At 44.2% G+C, this 18,813-nt stretch overlaps 1 protein-coding gene across 1 annotated transcript in view; it reads right to left on the reverse strand.

Moving 5' to 3' along the window:
* Positions 1 to 18,813, reverse strand: part of LOC145414965 (G protein-coupled receptor kinase 2-like) — an 854,061-nt gene that overhangs the window by 199,905 nt on the left and 635,343 nt on the right. The window lies entirely within an intron of this gene.

The following is an 18,813-nucleotide window of genomic DNA, read 5'->3' on the forward strand; positions in this document are numbered from 1 at the left end:
TAAGCCACTGGTAGAGATACATTGGCTGTATCATCCCCACTTCGGTAGGGATAGGCTGGTCCTGCAATGGACACTCAAACGGCTGATGAGATGAGACGATATATATATTCAGTGTGACAGTAACATGGAGAGTAGACCAGCAAACTCTCCCAAACATTTCCTTTAACTATCTTATGCACTACACCACATGCACGTTAAATTTCACACATCGTATCCCACTACGTTACAGGGGTTGACACCAGCAAGGGCATGCGGCCAGAAAACTTTGCCCCCACTACCTAGTGGCGGACTTCTGGGGGGAGGCGTGACGGGTTCCACCGGCATAGATCATGGGTCCAGGGAGAGATGGGGCTCGAGCCTGTGCTAGAAGATACAGACCATTGTGGTTGCCAGGCTGCCAATTCAATCCAATAGAGAGGGGCCCAAACCTGGGAGTAGTGCCCCAGGAGGCTGCCCTATCAGTGGGTGTATAATGGTGGGATAGTTGCAGTGCAAAGGTGCGCTTGGAGGGTGTCCATGCAGCTGTCCTGGCAGGGTGCCCCGAGGCCACTACCACAGCCACTGGTAAGCTGGTGGGCTAAGGGTCCCAGATCAATTGCCTGGACCTGGGACTGTGCAGTGAGTAGGGCCTGTGGTATGTCTGTCCCCCTTTATTAATACTGGCTATGACAAAATGCAAGAATAAGTTTCAAAGCTAGCCTGAGGACAGTAAATCACCCAGGGGAATGAGGGTGGGTTAAGGGAATGTGGGAAGTTTGAGGGGAAGAGTAGGGGAAGTTGTTGAGGCATTCAGTATGACGTGGGTGGATGTGGCGTGTTTGCAGGAAGTCCAGTACAGGGGTGGATCAGCCAGAAAGATTGTTGGGAAGGACTGTTACAATAAGTTGTTTTGGCGGGGGGGGACAGACGGATATGGGGGTGTTGGTGTGAAAATGGGTGGAATATGTTACCAATGTTATAAGAGTATGTGACAGGATATTGGTAGTGAAAATTCTATTCAGTAAAAAGATAGCTGCAATTATGTCAGTATTTGCTCCACAGGCAGGATTGGATGAAGCAGAGAAAGAAAGATTTTGGCATAATTTAATACGTGTAGTAGGTGGTATGCGGGATGATGAGATGGTGGTTTTGGGAGGGGACTTAAATGGTCACGTAGGTGAAGCAGCTCAAGGTTATGAAGGAGTACATGGGGGAAGTGCATATGGTATAAGAAATGCGGAAGGGGAAAGGATACTTGAGTTTGGAGAGGCAGTGGACATGATTGTGTGCAACACATATTTTCGTTAGGAAGGATGATAGGAGGTTAGTGAGGGATGTTACAGTTATAGGAAGTGAGAAGTGTGTGCAGCAGTGCAAACTATCGATTTGTAATATGGAGCTTGAAGAACGAGTGATGAAAAAGAGGACTTATGTACCTTGAAGGAAAATATGGAAGCTGAAAACCAAGTAGTAAGGGATGCCTTCTACAGCAAGATGAGGAGAGTGGTGGCTGAACAGGGAGCTGTAGACAGAGGCGTTAATGAACAGTACAAAGCCCTCAAGAACAATCTCTTGAGAGTTACTGATGTAACATGCAGTTGGACAAAAGGATCACCAAGACATAAAGTAACTTGGTGGTGGGATGAGGGTGTAGAACCTGCAGTTAAGGAGAAAAGAAGGCTTTTCCGGGAATGGAAGAAGGGTGGTAGCAAGGGGGAATACTTGGCTGCCAAGCGTAGGGCTAGAAGAGAGGTATACAGGGCGAAGTCTGAGTCACAGACACTTTTACTTGATAGCCTAAATCTTGGACAAAGGAAAAATATGATATTTAAGGTGGTAAATCAGATGAAGAGGGATAATTAGGATATTATAGGTGAGCAGGTGTGAAGAATGGTGAGGGAAGGGTAGTGGTGAACAGTGAGAATATCAAAGATGCATGGAGAAAGCATTATAGCTGGTTGTTGAATGAGGAGTTTGACTGGGACAGGGAAGGTTTGGAGCCAGCAGATCCAGTGTCTGGCCCTTGGCCTTTGATTGATGCTGCTAATGTGAGTCAGGCAATAGACAGGATGAAGGTGGGGAGGGCAGCAGGTGTGTCTGGGTTGACTGCCGAAATGTTGAAGGCCTCAGGAGATATAGGGGTGAGTTTAGTCACTGACCTGATAAATATGATTATTAAATAATCATAAATTTTATGAGTGTTGTCCCAGATGACTGGCTGAAGCGTGTAATTGTAAATGTGTATAAAGGGGTGATGCCCTGGAAAGAGGAAATTATAGAGGTATAAAGCTTTTAGATCAGATAATGAAGGTAATGGGACAGAGTTTTAGAAGGTATGATTAGAGAAAGAGTCAATATTGATGAGATGCAGTGTGGGTTTATGCCAGGTAGGGGAACCACTGATGCCAGATTCATTGTTTGACAGCGTCAGGAAAAATACATTGGTACGAGAAGGGATCTGTATTTTGTTTTTGTTGATTTGGAAAAGGCCTTTGACAGAGTCCCTAAAGAAGTGGTGAAGTGGGCAATGAGAAAGCTTGGATTGGAGGAGTGGCTGGTTAGGGTGGTTATGGCTATGTATGTGGGTGCTCGCACCCAGATAAGAGTGAATGGAGATTTGAGTGATGAGTTTTCCATGAATGTTCGTGTGCATCAGGGGTCAGTTTTGGGTCCCATGTTGTTTATAACGATACTTAAAGGCCTCTCACATGACTTTAGAAATGGACTCACTTGGGAGATGTTGTATGCCGATGATTTGGTGTCAATTGCAGAGAACAAAAAGGAGGCAGAGGAAAGGTTTAGGAAGTGGAGAGATGGTATGGGGCAAAAGGGCTTAAGGGTAAATGCAGATAAAACAAAAGTGATGATATCTAGGGTTGGTGGTGGTACTGTCAAAGACGAGGAAGAGTGGCCATGTGCAGTTTGCCCACAAGGGTGTGGAAAGTAATTTCATCTTGTGCGGTGTTTGTGATAAACGGTTGCACAAGAGATGTAGTGGTTTCAGAGGTAGACTGCGAGATAATGCTGAATTTATGTGTACGGCCGAGCAGGTGGAGATTGTCAGACATGAATGGATATCTCTTGAGTGTGTGGAAGAGTTTTGTTATTTGGGAGACATGTTGTGTGCTGGAGGTGGGGCTGGAGCTAGCTCTGTGGCTAAGGTGAGAAGTGGTTGGAAGAAGTTCAGGGAGCTCTTGCCCCTAAAAACATTGAGAGGACTCTCCCAACGTGCTAAGGGGTCTTTGCATGCAGCATGTGTTAGGAGTGTAATCCTGTATGGTAGTGAGACCTAGGCAGTAAAGGAGGAGGATATTCGCCGGCTCAGACGTACAGACATGACAATGATTAGGTGGATGTGTAGTGTGTCCCTGCATGCAAGGTCCGGGGGGGCTGGGTTTACAATGGAAGAGTTGAGAGGTAGGATGGGACTAGAGTGTATCAGTGTTGTGATGAGGAGGGGTAGATTGAGATGGTTTGGAAATATGGAGAGGATGGGGGATGATAATTGGGTGAGGAAGGTAAGAAGTGTTAATATTGGGGGTGGGGTTATGAGGGGCAGACCGAGAAAGACATGGGACGAGGTCATTAAGTGTGACCTCAGGGTTAAGGGACTGAACAGGGAGGCTGCAATGGATTGTGCAGCATGGAGAGCCGCATTAGGTGACCAAGGCCGACACATGCAAGCATGTTGGAGCCTTTAAAAACGAAAAACAACGATAAATTCTATTATAAACATATATATGTATATGTATATACTGTGTACTGTACAAAATATGTATACATATATATATCTATCCATCCATCATCCAATCCTACATTGCCCCATGATGAGCATAGGAGCCCGGGGCTAGGCAGTTGGTCCCGACATTTAAGATGAGAGTGACCAGCCTCACTCATCCCTTGGATGTAAACCTTCACTGGCTCAATCCGACTGGAGTGCTGTAATTGCCCACTAAACCACCAGGTGCCAAAATTTGGTTATACGGTTACCACCCAGCGTAGTAAATGGTTCCCTGATGTACAGGAAACCATTAGGCTTGTCACTCAATGTAGAGTCACCCATAGGCAAAAGGAAGAGGAAAGAATGAAGGAAAGAAAGACAGAAGAGGGAGGGTAAAGTCACCCGTAGGCAGAAGGACGAGGAAAGAATGAAGGAAAGAAAGAAAGAAGAGAATAGAAGGAACGAAGGATGGAGAGGAAACGGCAGACATCCGAGAGCAGCACTACATCGAGTGAGTGGATGGTGAGCGCCCCCACCAACCACTTTATATATATATATATATATATATATATATATATATATATATATATATATATATATATATATATATATATATATATATATATATATATATATATATATATATATATATATATATATATATATATATATATCTCTATATATATGTATATACATATCTATATATATATCTATATATATATCTATATATATATCTATATCTATCTATCTATCTATATACATATATATATATATATATATATATATATATATATATATATATATATCATCAACATCCGTTTGAGTATCCACTGCAGAACTGGCCTATCCTGACCGAGGTCGGGACGATACAGCCAATGTATCTCTACAGAGTGGCTTAGGCTGTCTGGTAGAGATTGTATGTAGGGTGAGAAGTGCTTGTAAGTGTGATTGTAGTGTTGGAGTGGCTCTGGAAGTGTGTGTAGTCTGTAAGGCAAGTGTAATCGGCCCGCGCAAGCCGACTGGGTGCAAGCATACTTTATAGTATGCGAGACTGGTTCAACCACAGCACCCCTTGTGTCCGCCAATGTGGTACGTGGCCGGGTGAACACTCCCAAAGTTTATGACCCTGGCGGGGTGTGAACCCTGGTTCACCAGTGTATGAAAAGCACACTCTACCACTGTACCACAGAGGCTCCATATATATATACATATATATATATATATATATATATATATATATATATATATATATCATATACATAGATAAATATATACACAGGCTCCTCTTAAATAACTCACCCCTGGGGGTAGGAGGGTTTTTCGAGAATACTCCCCCAGTATCCCTGTTTGTCGTAAAAGGCGACTAAAAGGGTTGGCGGAGGGTTAGTGCCCCTCCCGGGAAAACAACTAACTAAAAAAAAAAAAACAATAAGCCTCGGACAAGGACTGACCAAACGATGACGACCAAGGACCGGACAAAGGACATGGTTATTGGAACTTGGAATGTAAGGGGAGTGAATGATGAGGTGAAAAAGAGAGAGATTGTCCAGGTGCCTGAGGTTGCGAAAGTGGATGTATGTGGAATAACTGAAAAAAAATGGAGAGGAGAAAGTGTGAGAGAATAAGAGTATGGATGGGGTATATGTGCAGGACTAGGTGAGAATGAGAGGGCAAAGGAAGGAGTATGTATAGTTGTGAGTAAAAGATGGAAGACGAGCATAAGACAGTATGGATCAGTTGGATCAAGGATTGTGTGGGCAAAGTTGAAAGTTGGAATACAAGTGTGGGCGATTGTGTGTGTGTATGCGCCAACGCAAGATCGTGCTAGAAGAGTGAGAGAAGAGTTCTGGACAAATGTAGAAGTGTGCATTGAAAAGTTTACAAGGAATGAGAGAGTGTTTTTGATAGGTGACATGAATGGTAAAGTTGGGAATGTGAAGGTGGATGGAATAGTTGGTGAGTGGGGTGTGCCTGCTGAGATAGATGAGAATGGGAGTGCGTTAGTGGACATTTGTGCTGGGAGGGGGTTGGTGATAGCCAATACCCTCTTCAGGCATAAAATGATCCACAGGTATACATGGCGAGTGATGAGAAGGGTGGGTGGTGAACTGAATGAAAGGAAGGCAATGATTGATTATGTGTGTGTGGATGAAAGGATGTGAAGATGTGTAATGGATGCAAGAGCTAATAGAGGTTGGGGGAGTGGACTTTCTGACCACTACTTGGTGGTGGCCAGAATTAGAACTCAAGTAAGATGGAGGAAAAGAAGAAGGGAAAGACGAGAGGAAGGAGTAGTTGCAAGGAGAGTGGAAAGGTTACAAGAGGATGAGAAAAAGGCAGAGTATAAGAGAGAAGTGGAGGAACGATTGGGCAAATATGAATTGGAGCAGATGGGAGACGTGGAAGGTGTGTGTGGGATATTTACAGAAGAAATATGTGCAGCATGTGATGTGGTGTGTGGAAGGAAGAGAAGACGGAGGGGGATGCAAGGAACAGCGTAGTGGATTGAAGAGGTGAAACAGGCTGTGGCACAAAAGAAGAAAGCATACAATGAATGGATGAGAAATAGGGGCGTGGAAGAAGTTGAGAGGCGGAAGAGAGAGTTATATGTAGAGAGAAAGAGAGAGGTGAAAAGATTAGTAGCAGAGAGTAAGAAGAGAGTGGATGAGGAATTTGGAAGGAATTTGAGTGTAAAGTGGAGGGACTGTAAGAAAATGTTCTGGAGAGAGGTGAAAAGAGTAAGACAGGGTGGAAGTGAAGTTAGCAGGAGAGTGAAAGATAAAAATGGTAGATTACTAATGGAGAAGGGAGAAAAAGTGAGCAGATGGAGAGAACACTTTAAGGAATTGTTGAACGTAGAGGACGGAAGTAATGCGAGTATAAGTGGCTGGGGAATGGCTGGGAGAAGGAGGGAGGTGAGAAGACAGGAAGAAATCAGTAGGATAGAAGTTGTGGAAGCAATGAAGAAAGTTAAATCGGGGAAAGCCCCAGGAATTGATGGAGTGTGTGGTGAAATGCTGAAGCATGGGGGAGAGATTGTAGTAGAATGGATATGGAAGATGTGCAGATTGGCCTAGGAGGAAGGTAGAGTCCCGGAGGATTGGAAGTCAGGTATAATTATTCCCTTGTACAAAGGAAAAGGGGAAAAAGAAGTGTGTGGTAATCATAAGGGCATTTGTCTTAGAATAATAGGAAAAGTGTATGGTAGGATACTTATTGACAGAGTTAGAGAAAGAACAGAGAAATTAGTTGGAGAAGAACAGGGAGGCTTTAGGAAGGGAAGAGGTGGTGTAGATCAGATATTCATTCTTAGATCTTTAGTGGAAAAGTTTCTAGAGAAGGGAAAGAAGTTGTATGCGGCTTTCATGGATTTGGAGAAAGCAGATGACAGGGTGGATAGACAAGGATGGTGGAAAGTGTTAAGAATATATGGAGTAGATGGGAAGTTGTTGAGTATGTACGATGGTGCGAAGGCTGCAGTGCGTGTGGATGGTGAACTAAGTGAATTTTTCTCTTTGAAAGTTGGTTTGAAAAAGGGATGTGTCATGTCTCCTTGGTTGTTCAATCTGTACATGGATGGGGTAATAAAAGAGGTACAAGGTAGGGTAGTGGATGTTGGAGTGGCCCTGGTGAGAGAGGATAGTGTTTGGAAACTCCCTGTACTGTTGTTTGCAGATGATACTGTGTTGTTGAGTGAAGACAAAGGGGAGCTGCAAGGCTTGGTGGATGAGTTTGAGAGAGTGTGCAAGAAACGGAATCTAAAGGTGAATATAGGGAAGAGTAAAGTGATGGTCTTAGAGAGGTGAAGTCAGTGAATGTACAGCGAGGTTGGATGGTGAGGAATTGGAAAATGTGAGTACGTTTAAGTACTTGGATAGTGTGATGAGTAAGGATGAAGGTTTGGAGGGTGAAGTGTTTGAAAGGGTACAGCAGGGAAGAAAGGTTGCTGGTTCTTTGAAAGCAGTGATAAGAAACAGGGAAGTGAGCATGGAAGTGAAAAAGTTATTACATGACAGTATTGTGATACCAACTCAAACGTACGGAATGAAGCTTGGAGGTTGTTGGAAGGACACAAGTCAAGAGTGAGAGCAGTGGAAATGAGTTATTTAAAAGGAGCCTGTGGAGTTACTGGAGAGACAGGCTGACGAATGAGGATATAAAGGAGCGTTGTGGTGTTGACGTGGATGTGATAGGAAGCGTTATCAGGAACACACTGAGGTGGTTTGGCCATGTGGAGAGGATGGAGAGTGAAAGACTGACGAAGAGAGTGTATGTGAGTGAGGTGGAGGGGGGAAGAGAGAGGGGGAGGCCGAGGATGAGATGGAGGGATGGGGTGGGGAGGTATATGAGAGAGGGGGGTGTGAGTTGGGAGCAGGGCAGTGAAATGGAGGGGGACAGGGCGACTTGGAGGTGATTTGTTTGTGGCCACCCCAAACGGGATTGAGGCGTCTGGCAATAGATAGATAGATAGACATATATCTATCTATCTATCTATTGCCAGACGTCTCAATCCCGTTTGAGGTGGCCACAAACAAAGAATCTCCAAGTCGTCCTGTCCCCCGCCATTTCACTCCCCTGCTCCCAACCCACACACCCCCATTCTCATATACCTCTCCACCCCATCCCTCCATCTCATCCTCGGCCTCCCCCTCCCTCTTCCCCCCTCCACCTCACTCACATACACTCTCTTCGTCAGTCTTTCACCCTCCATCCTCTCCACATGGCCAAACCACCTCAGTGTGTTCCTCATAACGCTTCCTATCACATCCACATCCACACCACAATGCTCCTTTATATCCTCATTCGTCAGCCTGTCTCTCCATGTGACTCCACAGGCTCCTCTTAAATAACTCATTTCCACTGCTCTCACTCTTGACTTGTGTCATTCCAACAACGTCCAAGCTTCACTTCCATACGTTAGAGTTGGAATCACAATACTGTCATGTAGTAACTTTTCCACTTCCACGCTCACTTCCCTGATTCTTATCACTGCTTTCAAAGAACCAGCAACCTTTCTTCCCTGCTGTACCCTTTCAAGCACTTCACCCTCCAAACCTCCATCCTTACTCATCACACTACAAAAGTACTTAAACGTACTCACATTTTCCAATTCCTCACCATCCAACCTCGCTGTACATTCACTGACTTCACCTCTCTCAAAGACCATCACTTTACTCTTCCCTACATTCACCTTTAGATTCCATTTCTTGCACACTCTCCCAAACTCATCCACCATGCCTTGCAGCTCCCCTTCGTCTTTACTCAACAACACAGTGTCATCTGCAAACAACAGTACAGGGAGTTTCCAAACACTATCCTCTCTCACCAGGGTCACTGCAATATTCACTACCCTACCTTTATTACCCCATCCATGAAAAGATTGAACAACCATGGAGACATGACACATCCCTGTTTCAACCCAACCTCCAAAGAGAAAAATTCTTAGTTCAACATCCACACACACTGCAGCCTTAGCACCATCATACATACTCTTCACAGAATTCAACAACTTTCCATCTACTCCATATATTCTTAATACTTTCCACAATCCTTGTCTATCCACCCTGTCATATGCTTTCTCCAAATCCATGAAAGCCGCATACAACTTCTTTCCCTTCTCTAGAAACTTTTCCACTAAAGATCTAAGAATGAATATCTGATCTACACAACCTCTTCCCTTCCTAAAGCCTCCCTGTTCTTCTCCAACTAATTTCTCTGTTCTTTCTCTAACTCTGTCAATAAGTATCCTACCATACACTTTTCCTATTATACTAAGACAAATGCCCTTATGATTACCACACACTTCTTTTTCCCCTTTTCCTTTGTACAAGGGAATAATTATACCTGACTTCCAATCCTCCGGAACTCTACCTTCCTCCCAAGCAAATTTGCACATCTTCCACATCCATTCTACTACTATCTCTCCCCCATGCTTCAGTATTTCACCACACACTCCATCAATTCCTGGGGCTTTCCCCGATTTAACTTTCTTCATTGCTTCCACAACTTCTATCCTACTGATTTCTTCCTGTCTTCTCACCTCCCTCCTTCTCCAAGCCATTCCCCAGCCACTTATACTCGCATTACTTCCATTCTCTATGTTCAACAATTCCTTAAAGTGTTCTCTCCATCTGCTCACTTTTTCTCCCTTCTCCACTAGTAATCTACCATTTTTATCTTTCACTCCCCTGCTAACCTCACTTCCACCCTGTTGTACTCTCATCACCTCTTTCCAGAACATTTTCTTACAGTCCCTCCACTTTACACTCAAATTCCTTCCAAATTCCTCATCCACTCTCCTCTTACTCTCCCTTACTAATCTTTTCACCACTCTCTTTCTTTCTACATATAACTCTCTCTTCCGCCTCTCAACTTATTCCACGCCCCTATTTCTCGTCCATTCATTGTATGCTTTCTTCTTTTGTGCCTCAGCCTGTTTCACCTCTTCAGTCCACCACGCTGTTCCTTGCACCCCTCCTCCGTCTTTTCTTCCTTCCACACACCACATCACATGCTGCACATATTTCTTCTGTAAATATCCTACACACACCTTCCACGTCTCCCATCTGCTCCAATTCATATTTGCCCAATCGTTCCTCCACTTCTCTCTTATACTCTGCCTTTTTGTCATCCTCTTGTAATCTTTCCACTCTTCTTGCAACAACTTCTTCTTCTTGTGTTTCCCTTCTTCTATTCCTCCATCTTACTTAAATTCTAATTCTGGCCACCACCAAGTAGTGGTCAGAAAGTCCACTCCCCCAACCTCTATGAGCTCTTGCATCCATTACACATCTTCGCATCCTTTCATCCACACACATATAATCAATCATTGTCTTCCTTTAAATCAGTTCAGCACCCACCCTTCTCATCACTCGCCATGTATACCTGTGGATCATTTTATGCCTGAAGAGGGTATTGGCTATCACCAACCCCCTCCCAGCACAAATGTCCACTAACGCACTCCCATTCTCATCTATCTCAGCAGGCACACCCCACTCACCAACTATTCTATCCACCTTCACATTCCCAACTTTACCATTCATATCACCAATCAAAAACACTCTCTCATTCCTTCCAAAGTTTTCCATGCACACTTCTACATTTGTCCAGAACTCTTCTCTCACTCTTCTAGCACAATCTTGCGTTGGCACATACACACACACAATCGCCCACATTTGTATTCCAACTTTCAACTTTACCCTCACAATCCTTGACCCAACTGATCCATACTGTCTTATGGTCTTCTTCCATCTTTTACTGACAACTATACATACTCCTTCCTTTGCCCTCTCATTCTCATCTACTCCTGCACATATACCCCATCCATACTCTTATTCTCTCACACTTTCTCCTCTCCATTTTGTTTCAGTTATTCCACATACATCCACTTTCGCACCCTCAAGCACCTGGACAATCTCTCTCTCTTTCACCTCATCATTCGCTCCCCTTACATTCCACATTCCGATAACCATGTCCTTTGTCCGGTCCTTGGTCGTCATCATTTGGACAGTCATTGTCCAAGGCTTATTGTTTGTTTTTTTAGTTAGTTGTTTTCTGGGGAGGGGCACTAACCCTCCGCCAACCCTTTTAGTCGCCTTTTACGACAAGCAGGGATACTGGGGGAGTATTCTTGAAAAACCCCCCTACCCCCAGACTTTGAATTATATTCTTGCGTCACCCATAGCTGTCTTCATTAATTTCCGTTGGCCAATTTGCCGTCAGCACGATTCCCTGTCGTTTATTTACATATCAGTTTATTTAGCAAGTACACCAGTTTTTGAATACCTGTACCTCTCCAAAGTTGTTTTAAAATACACCCAGGATATCATAGTACCAATGGAAATTAATGAAGACAGGTATGGGTGACGGAAGAATATAATTCAAAGTCAAATACAGTGAGGTAGAAACAAGTTAATTATTGTCTAAAAGTGCAACTTATAAATGATATCCAAAGCCTAAGCTATTGAATGAAAATAGACCTTCACAGATCCCCCTGAAAACTGAGTTATTAAAGTATAAATTAATCAAGAATAAGTATATTTATAGAATGACAGGGAATTGTCCTGACAGGGAATCATCCATATTTTGACAGCGAATTGTCTCTGAACCTTTTGAATCTGTAACGTAGGTTTAAGTAATTTTCAACAGTAATACATATTAAGTTTTTGTGCTTTTACAATACGTGCATGTTATTATTAACCCAGGACTTACTCTCTCTAATTGGATTTACCTACCTCCTACTGCTGTTTTCAACACTACACATTACTGGTGAGTTAAACAACCCATAAAATCTCTTGATTTACCAATTACATTTCGTGTCTTCAGCAATACATTATTAAGTAAAAAATTTGTGTAATATGTATTGTTAATATCTGCCATATTGTATTATGAATGAATGAAAAGTGATCCAGTCAGTAAAATTTCAGTTTAATGATGAAATTAAGTGTCTTAGGGGTCCCACCCGAAAACTTGAAAAATCTGATAATCCGAATGATTTTCGGTCTACTGCCATTCGGATTAATGGACTTTTACTGTATATATATATATACAGTAATCACTCCAATATCCGACGTAATAGAGCCATAGGCAGGTCTGGATATTGGTCCTGTCCGGATATTGGGCCCCAGCTTATGGACTTGTACTTATGGACCCTAACTCAGAGAAACACCTATACAACTCCCTCTGGACATGCATAGCACATATTTAAGACCCAAATTACACCAATATGGCACATAAATTACTGAAATAAAGGTAAAAGAAGCATAAAATGAGGGTTTAGAAGTACATTAATACAATATTAAACATTCTGGTGACTGGCTCCTGGACTGGTACTAATGGACCCTAACCTAGCCTAACTCAGAAAAACACCTTCCTACTGCACATGCATAGCTCCTAACACCCTATTCACACCAATAAAGGACATTAAAGAGTGAAATGAGGTGTTTGAGGTAAGTCTATCTATAAATCTATTGCCAGACGCCTCAATCCCGTTAGGGGTGGCCACAAATAAATCGCCTCCAAGTCACCCTGTCCCCCGCCATTTCACTGCTCTGCTCCCAACTCATATACCCCTCTCTCATGTACCTCTCCACCCCATTCCTCCATCTCATCCTCGGCCTCCCCCTCCCTCTTCCCCCCTCCACCTCACTCACATACACTATCTTCGTCAGTCTTTCACCCTCCATCCTCTCCACATGGCCATGAGGTAAGTATAGTATGGAAAAAAGTACAGTATGAAACATTCTCCAATTCCAATTGGCAAATGTGAGTACGTTTAAGTACTTGGGTAGTGTGATGAGTAAGGATGGAGGTTTGGAGGGTGAAGTGCTTGAAAGGGTACAGCAGGGAAGAAAGGTTGCTGGTTCTTTGAAAGCAGTGATAAGAAACAGGGAAGTGAGCATGGAAGTGAAAAAGTTACTACATGACAGTATTGTGATACCAACTCTAACGTACGGAAGTGAAGCTTGTATGATGTTGGAAGGACACAAGTCAAGAGTGAGAGCAGTGGAAATGAGTTATTTAAGAGGAGCCTGTGGAGTCACATGGAGAGACAGACTGACGAATGAGGATATAAAGAAGCATTGTGGTGTTGATGTGGATGTGATAGGAAGCGTTATGAGGAACACACTGAGGTGGTTTGGCCATGTGGAGAGGATGGAGGGTGAAAGACTGACGAAGAGAGTGTATGTGAGTGAGGTGGAGGGGGGAAGAGGGAGGGGGAGGCCGAGGATGAGATGGAGGGGTTGGGGGGAAGAGGGAGGGGGAGGCCGAGGATGAGATGGAGGGGTTGGGGTGGAGAGGTATATGAGAAAGGGGGGGTGAGTTGGGAGCAGGGCAGTGAAATGGCGGGGGACAAGGCGACTTGGAGGCAATTTGTTTGTGGCCACTCCAAATGGGATTGAGGCATCTGGCAATAGATAGATAGATAGATAGATAGATGAAACATTCTGCCTACTTACAGGAAGTCCATGGCCATCTCGATGAATAAACACCTCCTCTCGGACTCTGACAGTAAGAAGGATTTCCTGAAGCACTTCCAGTACACTGTTCATGAAGTCTTGCACTGAACTTAGTCAATCGCACTCAAAAGTCCGTTCTCTTCACAGTGCGCACTCTTGTCTAACTTATGCTCCATTGTAACTTAGTAAGTGTTGCACTCTGCACTTTAACTTTTCCCATTCTTCTAATAATTTTCTAAAGCAAAAACAAACAAGTCTATTTACGTTATATTTTGTTCCAAATTAGTCTTTTCGCTCACAACTGTAAATCCTTAACACAACACACTGTTTTTTTCACTGCACAACACTGTAAATTCCTGTGTGGTCTAGTGGAGAAGTTCTTGCTGTTTATTCACTGTCAGACTCCGAGAGTATCACTGGCAGGTGACCTAGGGGTGCGTCGCTGGGTCATGGTGATGGCGCACCCACTGCAGACGACTTTGAAGACAGACGCAAACTCATGTCGAGCGGTGACTCCACCGTGGCTGATGTGCTGGGCTGTGGCTCGGAGCATGAGGGCCTGTCTTGGGGAGGCAACGGAGTGGAGCCAGGGCTGGGCACAGCGGGGGTCGCGGGCCTGAAAAAACTGTCAATGGTTGATTGACACAATGACCGACGATTCTGACGACTGATGATGCGCTGCCTGAAAGCACGCACTTCCTCCACAAGTCCCAAGGGCCCCATCTCCCTGTCGCAGTCCGGGTGTTCCAGGTAGTCTAGGACGAACTCTAGATGTTCTCGGAGTGCACTCAACTTGGGGATGGCTGGAGTAGTGTCCTGCTGAGAGGAGTCCGCATCATCGTCGCCTTCCTCGTCGGAATCTTCAAGCTCGGTACTAACACCTGCAACTGAAGACGCGATCTCGATATCAGACAATGTCTGATACCCAGGATCGCCCTCGTTGTCATCCAACCACTCACGAACATCGTCCACATCAACATCGTCGCCGTGCGTACATAGCCGTGCATGGAAGTCATCCACGTCAAACCCTAGAAAATCGTACTCCACATCCGTTCTGAGAAGCAGACGAGACCAACCATTTTCCGGAGTCTTCACAGGGACTTCCTTCCATGCACTAGCCCAGTTGTACAGTGCAGGCTTGATGTTGTAGCGGCAAAGGTTTTCTAAAGTCCGCTGGCCTCGTGTGTCCCGTTCCTCCCTGCGCTAGTCCTCGTCCTCGAGAACAACCATCACCTCATCCAGGAACTTCCATTGGTATAGGCGCTTTGTTGCTATGATCATTCCTTGGTCTATTGGTTGGATGAGAGCAGTCGTATTAGGTGGCAGAAACATGCACCTAATCCAGCCAATCTCAGCCACCAAGTCCTTGTCGCACGGGTGGGCAGGTGCATTTTCGAGGAGAAGGAGGGCCTTTACCTGGTCGCGCGGGATTCCCAGTGTCTTCGTCTGGTAATTGATGACCTCCTTGACGAAGTGGCGGTGAAACCAGTCTTTGAAGATCACAGCTGTAAACCACGCCTTCAAAGAATGGTACCAGACGACAGGAAGGACATCCATCACCCCACGAAGACACCGAGGCTGCTTTGCACAGCCAACAACAACGGGCTTAAGGCGGTGCATGCTGTTAGCATTGGCACAACACAAAGCAGATATCCGTTCCTTGGAGAGCTTGCAGTCAGGTACACGCTTCTCTGTCTTCTCGGCTAGAGTGTTCGTTGGCAAAGAGTGATAGAATAGACCAGTTTCGTCAGCGTTGTAGACTTGACCGAGAGTGAGGCCCTCCCTGTCGATCAAGCCCTTCACCTTGTGCCGAAACTCGTCAACTCCATCCTCATTAGCGTCCAAAGCTTTGCCATGAGCTTTACGGTTGGTAAGGCCATGCCGTAACTTGAACACAAAGAGCCAACCCTCGGAAGCCTTGAAGTCTAGGGCGTCGTGAAGCCTGGTGAACTTCTCAGCAGCAGCCTTCAGCTCCGTTCCACGTACCATCACACCAGCAGCACGTTGCTGTCGATACCAAATCAACGTGGAGCGGTCGATTTCAGGAAACTTGGGAGTAAACATCACCTTCCTCTCCACATTGCGTTTGCTTCTCGATGAGAAGTCAGCCGTGTACTGCATGAGTTTGTCTCGGGATCTCTTAATATCGAACAAAGTAGATCGGGCCAGGCTGAACTTGCAGAGGATGCGGGAAGAAGACCACCCCGCATCTACTTTTTCCAATATCTCCCATTTCTTCTCCAGAGTCAACACCACTCTCTTGCTCTTCTCAGGTGGCAGGGCCATCATCACACACACTAATAGGAGGCCCGAGAGCAGCAGGAGTGCCTGCAGCAGGTAAGGCACCACCACAAAAGCGAGCACGTAGGCAGCCATAACGACAAGCGTGCACTCGCGGCATGAGACAGGCGGAAAGTGGGGAGGATGCAGCGGCGCTCAATCGGACATTGGAGGAATGACGCGCCACAACAATGCTCTCCTGCGCCGCGCACGGCAAGTTCAAATTACGGGCGGGATTTTTTTTTTTTTTTTTTTTTTTCCGGTTTTCGGACCATTTTGGGAATATTGGATCCCGGGACGATTATGTCCGGTTAGTGGGGATGTTCGGATATTGGGCGTCTGGATATTAGAGTGATTACTGTAAATATATATACATATAAATAAGTAATCCCTTTATTATCCGGACGCCCACTATCTGGACTCCCCACTACTTGGACATTTTGGGCCCGGGCTTTTGGAACCCAAAAATGGCCAAAAAACGTAAAAAAAACAAACAAACAAAAAATCAGACATTTTTTTCAACTGTACTTTGAAATTTGCATGTAGCGCCGAACAGCTGTGTTTATGCACACCCCTTTCTTCCCCTTCCCCAGTTACCACCTAACTACCATCCTGACTAGACGCTCATACAATGGATGCTGCACGTGCTTATTTTTGTGAATAAACAGTGAATAAACTGCAATACCTTGCCACTAGTCCACAGTGTTGTGCAATGTTAAGAAATTAGAATTCAGAGTGCAAACATTAGTACAGTGTGCAAACTGGCAGTTGAAACTGGAGTGGTGCAATTAAGAACGGAATGTGCAATGTTAAACAATTATAATTCGAAGTGCAAAGGATTAAGTGCAGCACAACACTGGATTACTGTACATGCTTCAAGAGCATTTTCACTACTGCCAAAGCCATAGAGGAGGCGGGTTAACCTTCGTAACGAATGGCCACGGACGTGTAGTAAGTACCCTGTTCACTGCTAAATATTTTCCATATTCACTTCTAATTCCTCATTCTCTGGTTCCTTTTCATTTATTTCATGCTTTCTGTCCCTTATTTGTATGAACAGGGTCTTAAATAGGTGCTGTGCAGGTCCAGTAGGGAGTTAGGTGGTTTTCAAAGTTAAGCTGTGTTAGGGTCCATAAGTACCAGTCCAGAAAGCAGGGGCCCACTATCCGGACAGACCCAATTTCCGGACATGCCTTTGGTTCTATTACATCGGATATTGGAGGGATTACTTTATATATATATATATATATATATATATATATATATCATCATCATCATCCATTTGAGTATCCACTGCAGGACTGGCCTATCCCGACCAAAGAAGGGATGATACAGCCAATACATCTCTACCAAGTGGCTTAGGCTGTCTGGTAGAGACTGTATGTAGGGTGAGAAGTGCTTGTAAGTGTGATTTAGTGTTGTAGTGGCTTTGGATGTGTGTGTAGTCTGTGAACCAAGTGTAATCGGCCCGCACAAGCCAACTGGGTGCAAACATACTTTTTAGTATGCGACACTGGTTCACCCACAGCACCCCTGATGTACGCCAAGCAGTACATGGCCAGGAGAAAGCTTCCAAAGTTTATTACCCTGGCAGGGCACGAATCCTCGTTCTCTAGGGTATGACAACGCACTTGGTGAGCAGTGTATTCCACTGACCAATTGCCCTACTTGGGAAACTAAATTTCCTTACATCTTTATCACCTCTCTTTTTATGCAGTTTTTTGCAGTGTCCTCTTGCTGAAGCATCCCCACAGGTTATGTAATCATTTATGTCCATTTTCTCCTTCCCTGATATGTATTTATATAGCATAATCATGTCTCCCCTTTTCCTCCTCTCCTGTAGTGTAGGTAGATTCAAATTTTTTTCTAGTCTTTCTTCAAAGCTCAGATCCCTTAAGCTTGGTACCCATCTTGTAGCGGCCCTTTAAACTATTTCAACCTTATCTATGTGTTTTTTGAGACGAGGACTCCATACTACTGACGCATACTCCAGGGTTGGTCTGATGAATGATGCTGTTATTTTTCTTAGCATGTGTTCATTTATGTAAGTGAATGCTATTCTCATATTTCCAAGCAGTGTATACATGTTCCGTACCTTCTCACTGATGTGGTCAGCCGGAGATAGTCTGTTACTGATAATCACACCTAGGTCCTCTCTTTCTGATGTGCGTAAGGTTTTACTTCCAAACTTATAATTCCAATCAAGTCTTCGTCCACTATTACCAAACTTGATTGCATGACACTTGTCCACATTGAATTCCATTTGTCATGTATTGCTCCATTCATGAAGTTCATTTAATTCTTCTTGTAGCTCTTTACAAGAGTCTGTGTTAGTAATTCTCCTTTGTATTTTTCCATCATCAACACACATATTTAGATAGCTTTCATTTCCAGTGTTGGTATCTATGTCATATATATACACTAAAAACATAATTGGTGTCAGATTCAGCCCTGTGGAACTCCACTAGTCACTTCCCTCTATGATGAGTAATTTCCCCTAGTACTGTTCTCATTTCCCTTTTTTTGAGAAAACCTTGCAGTCAAGAATACAGGTTGCCTTGGATTCCTCCTTGATGGTACAGTTTCCATAAAAGTCTTTGTTGTGGTAATCTGTCAAATGCTTTCTTGAATTCTAAATAGATACTGTCCACCCATCCTTCTCTTTCCTGTAATGTTTCTGTTACTCTATCACAGTAGTTCAACAGATTAGTAACTTATGATTTTCCCTTTCTGACACCAAATTGTCCTTCTGTTATAAACTGTGTTCATCTAGATGATTTACCCAAACTTTTCTTATCAGTTTTTCTAAAAACTTGCTTACAACACTGGTTAGTGATACTGGTAGATAGCTGAGTGGATTTTGTCTATTTCCTC

Source organism: Coenobita brevimanus, chromosome 101, assembly GCF_032717465.1.
Source record: "Coenobita brevimanus isolate Jiangsu-jjx chromosome 101, ASM3271746v2, whole genome shotgun sequence".
Taxonomy (NCBI): Eukaryota; Metazoa; Arthropoda; class Malacostraca; order Decapoda; family Coenobitidae; genus Coenobita; species Coenobita brevimanus.